Source organism: Equus przewalskii, chromosome 16, assembly GCF_037783145.1.
Source record: "Equus przewalskii isolate Varuska chromosome 16, EquPr2, whole genome shotgun sequence".
Lineage (NCBI taxonomy): Eukaryota > Metazoa > Chordata > Mammalia > Perissodactyla > Equidae > Equus > Equus przewalskii.
This window is the reverse complement of record NC_091846.1, coordinates 68,280,769-68,300,656: the sequence shown is the minus strand read 5'-3', so window position 1 is coordinate 68,300,656 and position 19,888 is coordinate 68,280,769. Positions and strand designations below refer to the sequence as shown.

Genomic DNA, 19,888 nt, shown 5'->3' with positions numbered 1-19,888 from the left:
AGATTTAAAAGTCAAACAATAAATTTAGAAACAGTTTTTGTTGTCTGTTTATCTATATGTATATATCAGTCATAGTGTTAAGTTTTAAAAAATATATTGAGAGTTATTACAAATCAATTAAAAGAAATGCTCCAGTAGAAAAATGGGAAAAGATATTAATAGGCAATTCCTCAAAGAAAGGAATACAGTTAACCAATAAATAGCAGAAAAACACATTCAGCCCTGCTATAATGAAAGAAACATTAATTAAAGCAAGATGCCATTTTTGCCCAATAAACTTGCAAAGATAGAAAAGATTTTGTGAGAACAGGGTGAACTGGGCACTTGGGTTGCAGGCCTACCCCTTTCCCCAGCTCCAGGGACCCATTCGCATGGTATTTTGTAAGAATTGTGTCTCCTGAGTTTTGCAGCATGATGAATGGAATAACTTTTTGCGGTTGGGCTATATGTATCAGGAACTTGAACATGATTCCATTCTTTGGCCCAGTACATAAAATTGTAGGAATTTCTCCTAAGGACTAACTTGAAATGTGCATAAAGTACACTTTCTTTTTTTCGTTTTTTGAGGAAGATTAGCCCTGAGCTAACTGCTGCCACTCCTCCTCTTTTTCTGAGGAAGACTGGCCCTGAGCTAACATCTGTGCCCATCTTCCTCTACTTTATGTGGGATGCCTGCCACAGCATGGCTTGCCAAGCGGTGCCATGTCTGCACCCGGGATCCAAACCGGTGAACCCGGGGACGCCGAAGCAGAATGTGTGCACTTAACCACTGCGCCACCAGGCCAGTCCCTAAAGTACACTTTCTGAAGTCACAGTGCTGTCTGTTTAGGGCAGAAAATGTAAAATACTGGCCGATTGCAAATTGTCTAAGGGTCTTAACAGTAGTCTAAATAAATTGTGGACTGTGAACTGTTTATGCCATCACTAAGCTTTGTTTTAGGAGAATAATGACTTGAGGAAATTCTTCCATCGTAGTGTTGGAAGGCAGTGGGGGCTTGGGTTCTGTTACCCCTTTGCTACTAACCATTGTGTGACCTTGGTTGTCCCTCTGCAGCCTGGCTTCTGTCCTCAGTGTGAGATGGCCCTCCAGTCCTCGCCCTGTCAACTTGTCTGCTACAGCATTTGATGCCATTTAGCACCCCCTTCCCCTTCTCTGGTTCTCCTCCTTCCTTCTTTGTTGTCTTCACTCTGTTTCCTTCCGACACTCACCACCCAGCGGCATTCCTAAAGGGTCCCTTCTCCACCATTGGTTCACAGAATTTAGTCTCTTCCCTTCTCTCTGAAGGGAGTTGCACACTTCATTGCAATTTCTGAATCTTTCTCTCAGTTCTGATTTTTTTCCCCTGTCTCAGACCTGCTTTTCTGCTGACCTGCATGGCATGTGTACTTGGCTGTCCTACCTGTCCCTTAAGTTCAGCATGTGTGAAACATAAATTGTCACTTTTCATCTTAAACCAGCCATCATTTTTGCGTTCTTGTTTTCTTTAGTGAGAGGCATCGTTTCATGGTCACCAACTTTGAAATCTCTGTGTCTTCCTTTGTCTCTTCTGTTCATCTCCTTTTACCTTCCTCATTCTGTCATTATTGCATCTATCACGTTCTATTTCTGCATCAGTCAGGAGGGGCTAAGAACTCCCAAAGCTCAGTGGTTTATTTCTAAGAAATAAACAGAAGGTTTATTTCTCCTCTACACTGCCTGTCCATTGAGGGTGGCTGGAGACCATGTTGTCCACATCCTGGGACCTGGGTTGCTACGACAGCCACCGTCTTGAATGTGGTGGATCCTTGTTGGGGGAAGGAGTGTGGGGACTCTCTCACAGGCTCTTAAGCTTCTACCCAGTCACTTCAGCATTCGTTCCATTGGCTAAACCAAGTTACATGGCCACACCTAACTCCAAAGGGCAGGGGGAAGTACAATCCTGTCTGTATGCCTGGAAGGAGAGCTAAAATCTTTGGTGAGCAGCACTCATGACTTCTACATCGTGTCATCTTCTTCTCTCTGTCTCCTGCTCCTATCCTGGTCCCTGCAGTAGTAGGGGATAGGATTCCTTCTGTCTGGTCTCTTTGCTGCCGTTCTTACTTCATCTTTAAGGCTTCAATTCTGAATCCTTAACACACCAGTGCCTCCCACTGCCCTGGGAATATATGCTCCTTCCCTTGGACTGTAAGCGCTCTCCTTATCAGGCACCACCCTCTCATTGCTCACCAGCCTGGCTTTTACATCCTCTGGATGCCAGGCTGTCATACCCCAGGACCTTGGCAGAAGCTCTTACCTCTGTCTGGGATAATAGTCACCTCCTTGCCTTCCTCGTCATCTGCCATGCCACTCCCCTTGGTCTTTGGAACTGTGCTTACACGTCCTTGCCTCACGGAGGCCTTGTCTATCTGCCCAAACTGAAATAGGCCATGCCAGTTCTTTTCCTTTGTACCACTTAGCACAATTTATATATTTATTTATGTGTACATTTGTTTCTCATCTGTTTCCCTCACTGGACTGTTTGTTCACCATGGTTTCCTAGTACTTGGGACATAGGAGAGGCTCAATAAATTTTTTTTGATGAATGAATCACTCCTAAAGTCTCTACATCTGACATGTCTCATTTTTTCATCTTCTTTTGATTCTCTGTTGCCCCTAATTTCTCTTCCCTCCACTTAATTCTATTTACTTCATTCTAGCCCATCTCCGTCTGCCAGATTAATTTTCCTAATGCACCGGTTCCATTATATCATTAATTTCTCATTGCAACCTGATAAATTTGATGATATTCATGTATATAAGAATGCATCACTTTGGGGCTGGCCCTGTGTTGCTTTAGTTTAGAAAAAGCTGGTCAGGTTGTCAGTAGATCTGTGTGATCTTTGCATAGTTTTTTTTGAGGAAGATTAGCCCTGAGCTAACATCTGCTGCCAATCCTCCTTTTTTTTTGCTGAGGAAGACTGGCCCTGAGCTAACATCCATACCCATCTTCCTCTACTTTATATGTGGGACACCTACCACAGCATGGCTTGCCAAGTGGTGCCATGTCTGCACCTGGGTTCCGAACCGGCAAACCCTGGGCTGCCGAAGTGGAACGTGCACACTTAACTGCTGTGCCACCAGGCTGGCCCCAATCTTTGCATAGTTTTTGAAAGCAGCTATGCATTTTGATACAAGTAAGGTTAGTTTCCTTTTGTTTTCTTTTTGGTGAGGAAGATTGGCCCTGAGCTAACCACCTGTTGCCAATCTTCCTCTTCTTGCTTGAGGAAGAGTGGCCCTGAGCTAACATCTGTGCCAGTCTTCCTCTATTTTGTATGTGGCATGCCTCCACAGCATGGCTTGATAAGTGGTGTGTAGGTCTGCACCTGGGATCTAAACCTGTTAACCCTGGGCTGCTGAAGCCGAATGTGCGACCTTAACCACTACGCCACTGGCCGGCCCAAGATTAATTTCCTTTTTTAGGACCATTTGTTTTCACCAACTCTGTAGAACCTCAGTGTATAAAAGAACACACTGATTTAATTCTTGTGTTAGGTATTTAGCAACTCATTTATTTGAAAACAAAACAAAATAAAACTACAAATAATAAAGACTACTAGAAGAGCTTTTCATTCACTTGACCCATGAGTTTTGCCAAACTTCAGGAAGCACTTGGATGGTGAAGTTGTTTCTATTCCTTTTACATCTCTGTTACTTTTTCTCTAATAGACTCCTTGAGTCCTTATCAGCGAATTGATAGCAGGGAGACTTACTATCTGATCAGAACTCTGTAATGCCAAATGGTTTGTTTGGATCTCCCTGCCTGCCTTTCTTTGAAGTGGCAGGGATAAATACATTTAAGATAGTGCTTGGATGTGTCTGCTTCTGGAGGCTGGTGGAGTCAGTGCATGTGTTAGAGACATGCCCATTTATTTATTATAGATTACCATTTATTGAGCGTGAATCAGAAAGTAAATCTGAAAGCAGATGTCAGTGAACTACCAGGATCTCCTCAACCCCCTGAAGTTTGTTCTCAAACTCTTGTGTACTTAGTTTGAGAGTCACATACTCTATTTTCATTTTGTACATTTTGTGTTAATAGAAAATACGTGTTCTGTCATGTGGATATAGAAATGTTCTAAGGAGAGATGTTTACCATACTAAGTTAAAAAAAGATTATAAACAGTATATAGAATGATTCACTTTTTAAAAAAAGTATAAGCAGTATTCATGGAAAAGTTTTATGATATTACAGATGCCCTTATAAACCATTCTCTTTTGTTTCAGGAGTAAGTGAAATGTCAGCTGTTTAGCCCCTGAATTCTAGAATCTAGAAGATATGGTTGTATAAGCAAGTTTCTTTAATAGGGAGATTGTTCTTGCTAGTGAGAGCAGTAGGATACAGCAGACAAGATCTTGGGCTCAAGAGATTCTAAACCCAGCATTTCAGAGAAAGTTCTGCTTTCTCAGTCTCTTCACCCCGAGAATGGACATCATGATAGCACTCATCCCATAGATCTTTGCGATGATTGAGTGAGCTGATGCATATAAAGCACTTAGAATAGGGCCTGGCACACAGTAAATAGCCAGTAAGTGCAAGCTTTGTTATTTATATAGAGGGCAACCTAAAGGAATATCATATAATTTTAAAAGTGCTGCTTATGGAGAACTTACAACATGGGAAAATTATAATATTGGTGAAAAAGAAGCAGTATATGGAAATATATATGATCATAATTATGTGAGAAATAACTTTGTATATAGAAGAAAAAATGTTGGAAGGTAATACATGAAAAGGTATGCGTATGGTTTGTTCTTTATATATTGTAGTATTTCCCAGTTGTTTTACTTTCATAAGTGAATAGATGATAATCTACCAAGACAAAGAAAACAGTGAATATTGGAGGGAAATTTTGGTGCTGCTTGCAAGACATTCAAATTAGTACTGTTTGGAAATTACACTTGTACATCTTAGTGCTTGTACAGATGTGCATCTTAAAGTACAAAGTGTTACTGAAGGAAGACATACACGTGCATCTTGGTAGCAAAAATATTGTCGACCAGTTAAGAGCCCTGCATAGAGTGCTCATAGAGGAGGGAGGCCCTTGTGAAATAATGAAACCTTGCATTTGACAGTTTTTAAAAATTCTTCCAAAAAACCTGGGCAGAATTGCGTTTGACACAAAAAATTTAAAAATTCTTCATCTTGCCCGTGCCTTTGGAAAATCTAGTCAAAGAGACGGGGTAGTTTTTTTTATTTCTGTTTTTCAGTGAAGAAACTGAAGACCAGAGAAATCAAGTGACTCGCTTAAGGTCACCTGGCTAATATTTAACATTTTTTCGTGGTAAGATGGCAGGGATTGTCTAAAAGATATAATTTTAAAAATTAACTTTCTCTGAAACTTTTACATGGTTGTTAACTTGAAACATTAAACACTTTTCTGGAAAGTACCATGAATTCTCTGGGTTGATAGAAATTTGTGATGTGGAAATGAAATCATACTGTTTTGGAGGTGAAATGTATCTTTTGAGGTCTTCTGGTCCAGCTTCCTAATTTTACAGATGAGGAAGATAAGGTCTACCATGGTTAAGTGATTTGTCTTATAGCTAGTTAGTCATATAGCTAGTTAGTCTTGCAGACCAGAACAAAATCTAGTTTACTGACTCCTGGCCCAATGTATTTTCCACTGACCGCAGGAAATAATTAAATTTACTTTGTTTGTACTTGAATTTCATCAAGTACCTTTATAGCATTGTAATCAGGCAATATCAGAATATGAGACATCGATTTGCACCATGGATCTCCTTCCTGCTTATATATTTCATGTGTCCTAGGCCAGTTTGTAGATGTAGATTCATTTTTCCACAAGCCAAGAAAGGAATTCTACATTTCTGTTTAAGGGGTATTGGTAGGAAAGGGAGAAAGAAATAAAAAGCAAGAATTACAAGATTAATCTAAAAAGAGATCTCAGTATCTTATTGTAGAAGGAAGAATTAATTTAGTAGTCAAATAATGTTATTCAAGGGGCAGAGAAGTTCATGGTTTTATGTATACTTTGGTTAAAATGATTATGTGGTTAGAGAAAAAACCTTCCTGGGCATATTAACCTAAAATTCTTAATGTAGAATAATTTCTGTTAATCTAGGTTATTTTACCTTTCAGGCTGTTTTGCTGTGACTAAAATAAATATTCAACTATGAATGGCAATTTGGTTCAAATTGTATTACAGAAAGGGTTGCATTTCTAAGATTGTTTAGAGAACTTATTTAATCTGTCATTCTAACATACTGCTGTTTTCTTAAGTAGAAAGCAGAGTTCCTATGGTGATAGCAGAGGTGCCATAATATTTATAGTATATTAGATTCATTTATAAACTATTACACTAGCTAAGATTTACAGGATATTTAATCTCGTAGGTTAACTTTTTTTCTTCCCAGACTTTTAATATGTTCATTTAGCCATCTTTATTTTCCTTATTCTAAAAGAAAACCTTCTGAGAGAATATTAGTTATTTTTTTCTAGAAGATCAGAAGTAACTGCTGTTGTATGATTTTTTTGAAACTGAAAAATGTGTGTGCTTTACTGACTTATTTGGAGGTGATTTTGTGAAAAACTAATTAATGTATCAAGTTTTTTAAAGGACTTAAGACCATTTAAACTGTTGGGAGAACTGGGTTCTGCCTGTGATACCTACTCCTTCCGGGTCTTGGCCTGGTGCCTGCATTGTGCCACCTGTACAAGGCAGGAGGCATTGACCAGCCCAGAGTGGATTTAAGCTGCTGCTTTCTGACCAGATCCTTTGGTTTGGAGCGTGGCCTGGTACAGCCCTGGAGCTTATTTCCATCAGTGGTAACCTTTGGGAGAGAAGGGGCCAAGGCCAGATGGAGCCCAGTCTTTTGTGCTCCAGCTGCCCTGTGATCTTCCACATTATCAGGCCAGGCGTCTTGCCCTGGAGCCTCCTGAGGATTCAGTGTCCTCTTGTTTATCTTCTGGTCAGGATCTTAGCAGATTTTAAGTCATTTTTGAGCTCTTAACATGATACTAGCAGACAAAAATGCAGTGTTACTACAATTTTTTTAAGCTTTGGAGCTTCAATCTTCAGGAGATCCCTAGTTGTCATTGGTCATTCACTTACTCAACAAACACTAAAGTATAAACATTTGGTTAAGACACAGACCTTGTCCTCAAGGTGCATGTTAACTAGAGGAAAAGGAGCACAGTTGGGACCCAGGGAACTTTTGGGTTGGTGTTCCTCTTGGGGAGTCCTCTGACTTTTAGCTGTTTTGCACCCTAGAAGGAAGAAGGAAGGTTGTGACCAGTGCAGATGGAGTTTGTAGGAAGATGCTGAGACTAAAGTCAGCTTTCTGGAGAGTGGAAACATACCAGGACCTCCACATCTATTATTCTGCTTTCGTGAGACCCAGGAAACATGAAGTTTGATGTGCGTGTTCATTGCAGGAGTAGTGATAGAATGGTTCTTTCATGAAGATACTGGGTAGGCATAGAGGAAACTCACATTAATGATAAGAGTGCAGGGAGAATTGTGGGTCATGGTTCAAAGGACCGGGCTAGTGAGGTGGGAGAAAATGCTTTTTATATTAATGTAGCTGTAACATCCTGAAGAGTCCTAAAATTAAGATTTTTAGCTATACACGTGTAATTTACTTTGAAACTAACTAGGGAAAACAGGGCATTTGAGAGATTTATTTCTCTTGGCATCTGTAATATGTCCCCTAGGTGCAAAGACCCCCTAAAATGCAGGGATTTGGATCTTGATTATGTCCTTAATTAACCTCAGAAGTAACGTATGAAACTTATGTTAAATAATACAGTATCATTAGCACTTTAAGCCTGTGTTAAATAATATGCTGGTATATATTATTGTAATTCTTTATATACTATAGTTGAGGGTGCAAGAACCGTAAAACCTCTGCTTCTTCAGAACTGAAAATGAAACCAATTTTTGCAGAGCTTCAGATTAAAAATAATTTGAATTAATTATGAGAACTGTGCATGAAAAGCAAATTGAGTTTTTTATGCAAAATCATCAAGGACTTTAATCTCCAAGGAACACAGATTTGCAAGGTGCTGTTGCCTGGGTTTTTAGTGATTGTGAAAGATACTGAATACTAAGCATGGGGGCTTTTGGGAGCAAGGTGACATCCTGCTGATTGCAGTTAGGCTAATGATAGTGTAGCTGATAAGGTACTGGTCTTTGTTTCTAGAAAAGCACCACTTTTCAATTGTAAAGAAACATCTTTATTCATAAAGTACTGAAATTGGTTCTTATGTAAAGGTGCGTGTACTTGGTTTAAGCTTGATTTTTGTTTATTTTTATTCATTTATTTGCTGCTTATCATTAAGGACATTGTGGATTATGTTAATAATCCCCTGGGAAAAGAAATGAGCAAGTATTTGATTGACAAATATATATGCATGCACAAGTATATTACAGATGCTTCCACATTTATCTGAATAGGTAGATTTTTAATTTCACACATGCACCAAATTAATTGAACACATTTGTTGAATCCCTACTATGTGCCAAGCTCTGTGCTAGGTGCTTTGGGGAACCAGAATGAATAAGACAGATCCTGTCCTACGTGCTGACAGACCTAATAGGGGAGAGGAGATTACAAAATAAGCTTTGTACACATTTAAATAGAAAATTGCATCATTGGAGAGTAAGTAAAAATGTTAAAATGTCCCCAGGAGAGAGAGTACCTCTAGTTGAGGAAAACAGCAAAAGCTTAATGAAGGAGATGGCATTTTGAGCTGAAAGTAGACTTGAGAGATGGCAATTGTTCTAGATAGAGGGACCACATGAGTGAAGGCCCTGAGGATGGAAATCATGGGGTGTGTTTGGGCAACAGTGAGTAGTTGAGTCTGGTGAAATATAGGGAGAGTTAGGGGTATACAGATCCAGGTCACCCAAGGAAGGGGAGAGGGAACGTGGATAAGGGCCATGTTTTAGAGTTTTGACTTTATTCTTTGATGTGCGTTTTTGAGCTGGAAGGCGCCTGGATCAGAGCTTTGCTGTGGGAATATGGGGACTGTGTCCTTAGAGCCTGGTGGCTGGGTCGTGGATTGGGGCAGAGAGCTAGGGGTTTAGATAGTACTTAGGAGACTTTTTTTTTTTTAATTGAGTTCGTAATAGTTTACTCAATGTGAGATTTCAGTTGTACATTATTTCTTGACTGTCACCACATAAGTGCTCTCCTTCACCCCCGGTGTTCCCCCCACCCCCCTTCCCCTGGTAACCACTGAACTGTTTTCTTTGTCCAGTACTTGTTTCTATTCCACATATGACTGAAATCATCTGGTGTTTGTCTTTCTCAGACTGGCTTATTTCGCTTAGCATAATTCCCTCTAGGTCCTTCCATGTTATTGCAAATGGGATGAATTTGTCTTTTTTTCTGGCTGAGTAGTATTCCATTGTATATATATACCACATCTTTGTCCAGTTATCAGTCGATGGGCGCCTAGGTTGTTTCCAGGTCTTGGCTATTGTGAATAGTGCTGCAATGAACATAGGGGTGCATATGTTACTTTGGATTGTTGATTTCAAATTGTTTTGGTAGATACCCAGTAGTGGGATAGCTGGGTCATATGGTAGGTCTATTTTTAGTTTTTTGAGGAATCTCCATACTGTTTTCCAGTTTGCATTCCCACCAGCAGTGTGTGAGGGTTCCCTTCTCTCCACACCCTCTCCAACATTTGTTATTTTTAGTCTTAGTGATTATAGTCATTTTAACGGGCATAAGATGGTATCTTAGTGTAGCTTTGATTTGCATTTTCCTGATGATTGGTGATATTGAACATGTTTTCATGTGTTTATTGGCCATCTGTATATCTTCTTTGGAAAAATGTCTGTTCGTCTCCTCTGCCTGCTTTTTGATCTGGTGGTTTGCTTTTTTATTGTTCATTTGTGTGAATTCCTTATGTATTATGGACATTAACCCCTTGTCAGATATATGATTTGCAATTATTTTCTCCCAATTGGTGGATTGTCTGTTTGTTTTGACCCTAGTTTCTTTTGCGTTGCAGAAGCTCTTTAGTCTGATGAATTCCCACTTGTTTATTTTTTCTTTTGTTTCCCTTGTCTGAGAGGACATGGTATTTGAAAATATCCTTTTTAGTTTGATGTCAAAGAGTGTACTACCAATATTATCTTCCAGGAATTTTATAGTTTCAGGACGTATCTTCAAGTCTTTGATCCATTTTGAGTTTATTTTTCTGTATGGTGTGGGATAGTGGTCTACCTTCATTCTTTTGCATGTAGCTGTCCAATTTTCCCAACATTTATTGAAGAGACTGTCTTTTCTCCGTTGTATGTTCTTGGCATGTTTGTCGAAGATTAGCTGACCGTAGATGTGTGGTTTTATTTCTGGGCTTTCAGTTCTGTTCCATTGATCTGTGTGCTTGTTTTTGTACCAGTACCATGCCGTTTTGGTCACTATGGCTTTGTAGTACATTTTGAAGTCAGGGATTGTGATACCTCCATCTGTGTTCTTTTTTATCAGGATTGCCTTAGCAATTCAGGGTCTTTGATTGCCCCATATGAATTTTATTCTTTGTTTCATTTCTTTGAAGAATGTCATTGGGATTCTGATAGGGATTGCATTGAATCTGTAGATTGCTTTGGGTAGTGTGGACATTTTAACTATGTTTATCCTTCCAATCCATGAGCAAGGAATCTCTTTCCATCTCTTTAAGTCATTATCTGTTTCTCTCAGTAATGTCTTATAGTTTTCTTTGTATAAGTCCTTCACCTCCTTGGTTAAATTTATTCCTAGGTACTAGGTACAAATGGAATTATATTTTTGAGTTCTCTTTCTCTAAGTTCATTATTGGAGTATAGAAAAGCAACTGATTTTTGTAAGTTGACTCTGTACCCTGCAACTTTACTGTAGTTGTTAATTATTTCTATTAGTTTTCCAATGGATTTTTTTGGATTTTCTATATATAAGATCATGTTGTCTGCAAACAGCGAGAGTTTCACTTCTTCACTCCCTATTTGGATTCCTTTTATTCCTTTCTCTTGCCTAATTGCTCTGGCCAAAACCTCCAGTAGTATGTTGAATAAGAGTGGTGATAGTGGGCATCCTTATCTCATTCCTGTTCTCAGAGGGATGGTGCCCAGTTTTTCCCCATTGAGTATGATGTTGGCTGTGGGTTTGTCATATATGGCCTTTATTATGTTGAGGTAATTTCCTTCTATCCCCATTTTGTTCAGAGTTTTTGTCATAAATGGCTGTTGGATCTTGTGAAATGCTTTCTCTGCATCTATTGAGATGATCATGTGTTTTTTTCCCGTGAATTTGTTGATGTGGTGTATCACGTTGATTGATTTGTGGATATTGAACCATCCCTGTGTCCCTGGTATGAATCCACTTGATCTTGATGTATGATCCTTTTGACGTATTGCTGAATTCGGGTTGCCAAAATTTTGTTGAGAATTTTTGCCTCTATGTTCATCAGTGATATTGGCCTATAGTTCTCCTTTTTTGTGCTGTCCTTGTCAGGCTTTGGTATCAGAGTAATGTTGACCTCGTAGAATGTGTTAGGAAGTGTTCCATCCTCCATAATTTTTTGGAATAGCTTGAGAAGGATAGGTATTAAATCCTCTCTGAAAGTTTGGTAGAATTCCCCAGGAAAGCTGTCTGGTCCTGGGGTTTTATTCTTTGGGATGTTTTTGATTGCTGTTTCAATTTCTTTCCTTGTGATTGGTCTGTTTAGATTGTCTGTTTCTTCTTGACTCAGCTTTGGGAGGTTGTAAAAGTCTAAGAAATTATCCGTTTCCTCTAGATTATCCATTTTGTTGGCATGTAGTTTTTCGTAGTATTCTCTTATAATCCATTGTATTTCTGTGGAGTCTGTTGTTATTTCTCCTCTTTCATTTCTGATTTTGTTTATTTGAGCTTTCTCTCTTTTTTTCTTTGTGAGTCTGGCTAGGGGTTTGTCAATTTTATTTGTCTTCTCAGAGAACCAGCTTTTTGTTTCATTGATCCTTTCTACTGCCTTTTTTGTTTCAATAGCATTTATTTCTGCTCTGATTTTTATTATTTCTCTCCTTCTGCTGACTTTGGGCTTTGTTTGTTCTTCTTTTTCTAATGCAGTTAGGTGTAATTTGAGATTGCTTATTTAGGATTTTTCTTGTTTGTTAAGGTGTTGCCTGTATTGTGATGAATTTCCCTCTTAATACAGCTTTTGCTGTATCTCATATGAGTTGGTATGGCATGTTATCATTTTCATTTGTCTCCAGATATTTTTTGATTTCTTGTTTAATTTCTTCAGTGATCCATTGCATGTTCAATAGCGTGTTGTTTAGTCTCCACATCTTTGTCCCTTTCTCAACTTTTTTCTTGTAATTAATTTCTAGCTTTATAGCATTATGATCAGAGAAGATGCTTGTTATTTCAATATTTTAAAATTTATAGAGGCTTGCCTTGTTTCCCAACATATGATCTATCCTTGAGAATGTTCCGTGTGCACTTGAGAAGAATGTGTATTCTGCTGTTTTTGGATGGAGTGTTCTATATATGTCTATTAAGTCCAACTGTTTTAGCTTTTCGTTTAATTCCACTGTTTCCTTGTTGGTTTTCTGTCTGGATGATCTGTCCAATGATGTGAGTGGGATGTTGAGGTCCCATACTATTATTGTGTTATTTTTAATGTCTTCTTTTAGGTTTGTTAATAGTTACTTTATGAACTTTGGTGCTCCTGTGTTGGGTGCATAGATAATTATAAGCATTATTTCTTCTTGATAGAGTGTCCCTTTGATCATTATATATTGACCCTCTTTGTCTCTCTTTACCTGCCTTATCTTGAAGTCTACTTTGTCTGATATAAGTATTGCGACACCTGCTTTCTTTTGTTTGCCGTTAGCTTGGAGTATCATCTTCCACCCCTTCACTCTGAGCCTGTGTTTGTCATTGGAGCTGAGATGTGTTTCCTGGAGACAACAAATTGTTGGATCTTGTTCTTTAATCCATCTTGCCACTCTGTGTCTTTTTATTGGAGAGTTCAATCTGTTTACGTTAAGGGTGATTATTGATGTATGAGGGCTTAATGTTGTCATCATATCACTCGTTTTCCAGTTTTCCTGCGTTTCCTTTGTTTCTTGTCCTGTGTGTTTTGGTCTACGCATTGAATTATGCAGTTTTTTATGCTGTGTTTCTTTGTTTTTTTTGTACTTAGGAGACTTTTGCCGTAATTTAGGCAAGAGGTAATGAAGAGGGCATGAAGTAAAGAGGTTGTGTGTAAGAAGTATTTTGGGATAAAGTTGGTGGGTATTTGAACCTGATTAGATTAGGATATTTATTTATTCAATAAATATTTACCTATAATCCTCCCTCCTCCCACACCAGGGTGAGCTTGATGTTTCCTGGCCATATGAGATTGAGAAGCTGGCGATATTAAATATAGCCTTAGGTTTCAGCTGTGCAAGTCTCGGAAGGTGGTGATGCAGAAATCTGAGAACTCCCACCCCGGTTACGCAGGCCTTGAGGGGAGTGTAAATTTATCTGGTTTCCTGCTTTCAGATAAACCGTCTCAGACAGATGAGAATCTCATCTCCCGTTATAAACCACCACCAGAGAAAGGGATTAGAAGTGAGCTCTTAGGGGCCTTCATTTTTTAGAGAATGTTTGTGGTAGAGCAGACAGCTTTTAAAACCATCTATCTAGTCATCTTTAAAATAGTCATAATCAGTGTGAGCTTAACCATGAGGCCCCAACCAGTTGCCTTCTCCACCACTGTGTCTTCAAGGCTGGCATTCTGACTTCATATTTCATTTTTCCCGTTTTAAGGGAAAAATTAAAGAAGCTTTAAAAATGGTAGGTTCATAAACAGTTATTTAGAGACAAGATAAATAATTAAGTAATTTATTTTGTGATGTTTTTTGTACACATTTCTATGGTTTTACTTGTTTTAGATAAGAGTAAATGTGACCGTTTTCTAGAACAGGGAACCCAGTTCATTTTTGGATGTGAACTTCTATTTATTTATTTATTTTATTGCAGTAACATTGGTTTATAACATTATTTAAATTTCGGGTGTACATCAATGTATTTTGATTTCTGTGTAGATTACATAAAAATATGGAATGCTTCACGAATTTATGTGTCATCCTTGTGCAGGGGCCATGCTAATCTCTGTGTTGTCCCGATTTCAGTATATGCGCTGCCGAAGCAAGCACTAGATGTGAACTTCTTTAACATTTCCAAATACAAGCTAAGTCACTGCATGGATTGATAAATTATAGATGGAAACGTGTTCTCAGTTTTCCTCCTCTTGGATTTCTTTGCTTCATACGACTATAGGTCTTTCCTCTCTGAAACTCTATCTTCTTTTGATATCAAATACTGTCATTATTATCTGTTATTAATAAATATGGTAATAATGATAACTAATAATGACAACTAATAATGATAACTATTTTTTATGTCTTCCTCCATCTTTTACTGTTTTCCTATTCAGCTTCCTACTGTAGCCATTCTCTGGAAGAATAAGTACCTGATGTTTTCCCTCTTCCACCTTCCAGAGAGTTTAGCTGCTACTTCTATTTCACCGACTCATCCACATGTCTTTATTTCCAGCCTTGCCCATTGACATTTGTGAGAGTCAGGAGAAAGCTAGTTGTTAAAGGGAGATGATGAGAGAAAAGGGAGGAGGATAAATGAGAATTTACCCCAATAGAAGAAGATCTGTAGGTCTTGGTGAAAGGCTTCAGGATAGAGAAGCACAGTAGGAAGTGGAGACTTGAAAATGCTGAAGCTCCATTTGCTGTAAGGTAGTGCTACTCAATGTGAAATCCACAGTCAGGGTTTGTCCATGGTCTGTTTATAACTGACCTGTGATGAGAGACATGTAGAAATTGAGAGTAAGTGTTTAGAAACCTTTAACAGTTTGACAGGGCAGCTGTAAGTCTGTTGAATCTAATAAAAATTTGGGACTTATGTTTTGTATGTCTTTGTTTTTAATTTTATTTATTAGTTATTATTATACTATTATTTTGTATTTTATAAAAGTATTGGTCTCCAGTGGACTAGGGGAGGAAGAGGACTTTCACCACAAGTAGTTTGGGAAGCGCTGTTGCAGGTTTGTGGAGACGATAATTGGGGATGTTTTATTCAAAGTGGTTGGTTTGGGCAGCAGGAATGAGGAGCGCGCAGACTGGGAGCAGGTGGGTGCGTATCTTATGTTAGCACCTGAGGAAAGGGCAGCCGTAGTGAGATGGAGTCTTGTGACTTGAGGGAGTTGCAGGGTGGGGGACAGTGTTTAGACATGTGGCACCCACACACCAGTGAGGCCCAGGCCCAGCGTTTGGTAGGAATGAGTATATTGCCTTGCTGGTGGGGCCTTGTAGGTGGGGAGGGGTTCCCCGCAGTCCGAGCAGGGGCTCTTGAACTGTCACCAGTACTGCCATTTTTGGCTCACTAGATGTGAATAGGGTATCACATCTGTGTGTGCCCTAAGCTTGCTCTTCATCCTTTGTTTGACCTTGTTCTTTCCTACTTTGACTCTGCCTGGACATTTTGCGCAAACCTTAATGTTGATTCTTCTCTTTTGTTTCCTGAACATTTCTCTAAAACTCTTCTAACATGAAGAATGATTCCTTCTATTGATAGTATTCCTGGATCCCTTGTATTCCAAGCCATATACCTTTCCCTAGGCCTTTTCCTAGTTCTGTAACTTGTCTGACAGTGGCTGGGTTTTCTTTTTGTGAAAGGTGGTGTCATGATGGATGCCTGGCAAATATTAACACCAGTGGAGCAGATTTTGGGATCCTGGGCTGGCAGCTTCATAATTCTTTCTATCTTTTCCACCAAAGCCACAGGATATTAAACCACTGAACTGGCACAGTCCTTGGCTGCCTGCCAGTGGAATATTTGGGGAAATAATGGACTAGCTTTTGTTTCTCTTGCCTTCTGTGTAGCCTTGGGGTGGATTCTGAGGGGATGTTTTCCCTCGCAGGACTAACCCATTTGGTATTGAGAAAGCAGGAAAGCGAGTTTTCCTGTTACGAGCAGTGACAAAAAGCAAGCAGCGGATGGAGATATCCTGTTGGAGAAGGCTTGGGGAGTCAACGCGGACACATGCGCCTCATTCTTTCCGTGTCTCTAAGGAATATGAGGAGATGGGAAGGAAATCAGTCACTCTGCAGGCCAAGTCAAATGGTTTTCCTTTTATTTATAGTGCTTAATAAGAAGGTTATAAGTGTATGCTTTGTGATTGAAAAACTTGTCAGACACAGAGATGTATAGCACATTACAAATTAGGAAAAGAAACAGTTTTTTGTTTCCCATGAGGTCATTTGAAGTTTGCCTGGGAAGGGGCAACGAACTGTAAAACTAAATGCAAACTCTATCCAAGTTTTATTTATTTTTAAGTTTAAAAATCACTTAAAAATGGCAAATTCTTGCTGAATTAAATTTATAAGAAGATGGCTTGTCATATCCTCTTACAGGTCCGTTTCTTGGTACTTTTAAAAAAAGAACTAACTTTTTCCTCTCTTATTATAAGAACAATGCATATTTATTGTAGGAAAATTAGAAAACACATACAGGCAACTGAACAGTACAGGAATGGGCTAGAAAGACATGGAAATGGAAAATTACAGCAGTGTGGTGAAGAAGGGAAAACCGGGGTCTTCTGGGAGCAGTGGGGGTGGGGACAGGGTCAGGGAAGAGCTCCCTGGGACCTCTAGGGAGGCTGTCTTCCTGCTTGCCACACCTTTAGTTGTGACTTTATACCCTTTGAGGCTGGCGTCCCCACTCTGCCACGGGTCTAGACCTGACCATTCCAAGTTTATTTGGAACTGGAAAACTGTGTAATGACAAGTTGAAAGGCCAGTTAACTCACTGCATTTCCCATGTTGTCAGGGAGAAGGAGTGCTAGGCAAGGAGAGTCTGAAGAAAGACAGATTTATATCAATGAGTGAGTGAGTGTTGTGTGTATATGAGAGAATCTTTGAGAACGTTGTCTGTAAGGGAGATAAAGAAAATAGAAGATGCAGAAGAGTAAAATAATTTTTGGGGGCGGGTAGGAAATGTATAATGGCTTCTGCCATCCTTCATTGTCTTCTTGACCTTCCCATTCCCTTCACGTCTTGTCATATTGACAAATACTTAGGTGTTCTGTGGAATGAGGAAGCTTCATTCCACTGTTTATCTCAGTAAACATTTATAGAGCAGCTGTTAGCAGGTCATACTTTCAGTCAATTCCAGTTTATAAAGGTAGTGAGAGAAATAGTTATAAGGCATGGGATTAAATTGTCGTGGGATTTTTTATCTATGAGAACATTTACCATCAAATCCACTAGCCGTTTCATTATAGGTAATGAAGGATTGACATGTAAAATGGAAAGTGTAGAGGCTTGGACTGGATAATCGGTTGATTTTGGTAACTTGTTTAACAAATACTCATCAAGTACTGTTACATACCAGCCACAGGGCCAGAACCTGGGATAGAACTGTGAATTGGACAAATACAGTGCTTGACCTCAAAGACCTTGCAGTCTCATCAGGAACATAAATAGGTAATCAGAGTTCCAACATGGTGGGATAGGAGCTTCAAAAAAGAGACATGTGGGGTTTCCTGTGATAACGTGGGAGAGGTACCTGTTCTAGACCAGAGAGAGTAACATAGGCTGAGACCTGAAGGAAAAGAAGAAAGGAGCCAGATAAAGGGAGGTATTCTATTGTAGCCATAGGGAACAACATGTGCAAAGGCCTAGAGGAAAGCAAAAGCCTAGAATTATCCAGGAACTAAAAGCTGGTCAATATCATGAGAGCCTGTAGTCCCAGATGGAAGTGATGAGACATAGCTCTTAAGAGGTAAGCTGGGGCCCAACATGAAGGACCTTCTAGGGCATGTTAAGAAGTGTGATCTTAGGAGTTCAGCAAAGATGCAGGACATAAGAAGATGCAGGACATAAGATTAATATAAAAAATCAGTTATAGGCCTAGTGGTTAAGGTTGGTGTGCTCTGCATCAGCAGGTTGGTTTCAGTTCCCGGGCATGGATCTACACCATTTGTCAGCAGCCATACTGTGGTGGCGATCCACATACAAATACAGGAAGGTTAGCACAGATGTTAGCTCAGGCTGAATCTTCCTCAAGCAAAAAGAGGAAGATTGGCAACAGATGGTAGCTCAGGATGAATCTTCCTTAGCAAAAATAAATAAATAAATAAAACACAAAATAGTAATTAAAAAAATCACTTGTATTTCTCTACACTAATAATGAGCAAACCGAAAATGAAATTAAGAAAACAATTCTATTTACAAAAGCATCAAAAAGAATAAAATACTTAGGACTAAATTTAACAAACAAAGTACAAGATTTGTCTACCAAAACATTATTAAAAGAAATTAAAGAATACTAAATAAATGGAAAGACATCCAATGTTCATGGATTGGAAAACTTAATATTCCTGAAATGGCAGTGGTCCTCAAATCTACCTACAGATTAAATACAATTTCTATCAAAATCTTAGCTGCCTTTTTCCACATATTGATGAGCTGATCCTAAAATTAATATGGAAATGCAAGGAATCCAGAACAGTGAAAACAATCTTCAAAAAAGAACAAAGTTGGAGGATTTATATTTCCTGATTTCAAAACTTACTACAGAGCTACAGTAATCAAAATAGTGTGATATTGGCATAAAGATAGACACATGTATCAATGGACTAGAATTCAGAGTCCAGAAATAAGTCCATTTTCGACAAGAATGCCAAGACCATTCAGTGGAGATAGAATAGTCTTTTCAATAAATAGTGCTGGGACAACCAGGAATCCATATGCAAAAGACTAAAGTTGGATCCTTATGTCACTCCATATGTAAAAACTAACTCAAAATTGATGATCATAGACCTAAATGTAAGACCTAAAGCTATAAAACTCTTTGAAAAAGAGTATAGATGTAAATCTTTATGACTTTGGGTTAGGCAATGGTTTCTTAGATGTGACACCAAAAGCACAAGCAACACAAGAAAAAATGGATAAGTTGGATGTTATCAAAATGAAGACTTTTGTGTTTCAAAGGACACTATAAAGAAAGCGTGCAGATAACCCACAGAATGAGAGAAAAGATTTGCAATCATATATCTGATAAGAGACTTGCATCCAGAATATATAAAGAACTCTTACAACTCATTAATAAAAAGACAACTCAGTTAAAAAATGAGCAAAGAATCTAAACATTTCTTTAAGGAAAATATACAAATGGATCTGCTCAACGTTAGTCATCAGGGAAATGTAATTCAAAAACACGATGAGATACCACTTCATACCCACCAGGATGGCTAAAACATAAAGAAAGGCAATAACCCTTGTCTGTTGTTGTCATGTTGGTGAGGCTGTGAAGAGATTTGAGCCTTCATATATTGCTGGTGGGAATATAAAATGTTGTGCAGCCACTTTGGAAAACAGTTTGTCAGTTCCTCAAAAACCTGAATATAGGGTTATTCTATGACCCAGCCATTCCACTCAGAGGTATGTGTTTAAGGGAACTGAGAATGTGTGTCCACACAAAAACTTGTACATGGATATATTAGGATTCTTTAGAGAAATAGAACCAATAGGGTATGTATATATAGGAAGAGGTTTATTATAAGGAATTGGCTCATGCAATTATGGAGGCTGAGAAGTTCCACAGTCTGCCATCTACAGGCTGGAGACCCAGGAAAGCCAGTGGTATAATTCAATCCAAGTTTGAAGGGCTGAGAACCAGGGGAGCCAATGGTGTAGATTCTGCTCTGGAACTGAAGGCCTGAGAACCAGGAGCACTGAGGACAGAGGAAGATTGATGTCCCAGCTAGAGTAATCAGGCTGGGAGTGCCAATTCTTCTTCCTCTGTTTGTCCTATTCAGGCCTTGAAGTATTGGATGATGCACCGCCCCCCGGCCCCTTCCCCCCAGCCATG

At 39.0% G+C, this 19,888-nt stretch overlaps 1 protein-coding gene and 1 non-coding gene across 7 annotated transcripts in view; one reads left to right on the top strand and one right to left on the bottom strand.

The window, feature by feature from the left end:
* The window catches only part of DOCK9 (dedicator of cytokinesis 9), a 269,565-nt gene that overhangs the window by 6,147 nt on the left and 243,530 nt on the right, over positions 1–19,888 (top strand). The gene's annotated exons all lie outside the window — the stretch shown is intronic.
* LOC139076580 (U6 spliceosomal RNA) lies at positions 14,054–14,157 on the bottom strand. Its single transcript, XR_011528316.1, has one exon. It is a non-coding gene; the product is annotated as a U6 spliceosomal RNA (small nuclear RNA).